The following is an 846-nucleotide window of genomic DNA, read 5'->3' as shown; positions in this document are numbered from 1 at the left end:
CAGAGAACAGCCTCGAATCCTCGACCACAGGCTAATCCGCACGCTTCCGCTGCGGCACTCTGCTCCTTAAACCAGGAGACACAACATTACTGCCCTGCGGTAGCCACACAACTATTCACTTCCTCATTTATTCTTTCAACAAGAACACACTTTTGAGCACACTGATTCTGGTCAGCATATTTCAGTTAATTTACCTTCGTGCTCAGTGTTTGTTCTGTGAAGGTGATGTGATTTCTTCTGTGACGTTGTTCTGATGGGAAAGTGGGAGTGACTGGAATCACCTTCATAGAATGAAGTTCGGGAAGAAAGTTTCACCTCTTTGGGAACGTTGTTCACGTTGTTACTGATTTCTTCAAACTTTGCCTCAAGACCGACGCAGAAAAGCGTCATCCACGAGCAGAGTGGCGCAGCGGAAGCGTGCTGGGCCCATAACCCAGAGGTCGATGGATCGAAACCATCCTCTGCTATTTATATTCTCACTCACACCAAACGGAAACATGTGGCGTATTGTCAGCAGCACATCTGCCTTTTTCTTTATTAGTATCAAAATGGTGCTTTCAGTTAGATCCGCTCTTTGACACCTGTTCTTCAGCTACCCACAGTATAGTCGAGATGACTAAGTTGCCTTCTCCCAGAATACTCTTCTGGCGCGTCTACTGGATGAACGTTCACCTGTTTGGACACTGGTGGGGTTCTTAGGTTACTTTTCTGTGAAAGCAGCACCGGAAGCAGCTGCGGAAAGAGATTGCCGTCGCCAGAATGCAACTCTCCAATTGGATGCTTCACATCGTTCAGATCTTAATCTCTCAACATCTTCGTGTGAGGAACAGGTAGAGCGGTAATTCG

General features: G+C 46.9%; 1 non-coding gene across 1 annotated transcript; it reads left to right on the top strand.

The window, feature by feature from the left end:
- The first annotated feature begins 395 nt into the window (after positions 1-395).
- On the top strand, positions 396-467 carry trnam-cau (transfer RNA methionine (anticodon CAU)). Its single transcript has one exon. It is a non-coding gene; the product is annotated as a tRNA-Met (tRNA).
- Positions 468-846: the final 379 nt, after the last annotated feature.

Source organism: Scyliorhinus torazame, chromosome 24, assembly GCF_047496885.1.
Source record: "Scyliorhinus torazame isolate Kashiwa2021f chromosome 24, sScyTor2.1, whole genome shotgun sequence".
Classification (NCBI taxonomy): Eukaryota; Metazoa; Chordata; class Chondrichthyes; order Carcharhiniformes; family Scyliorhinidae; genus Scyliorhinus; species Scyliorhinus torazame.
The sequence above is the reverse complement of the archived record's forward strand: the minus strand, read 5'-3'. Positions and strand labels throughout refer to the sequence as shown.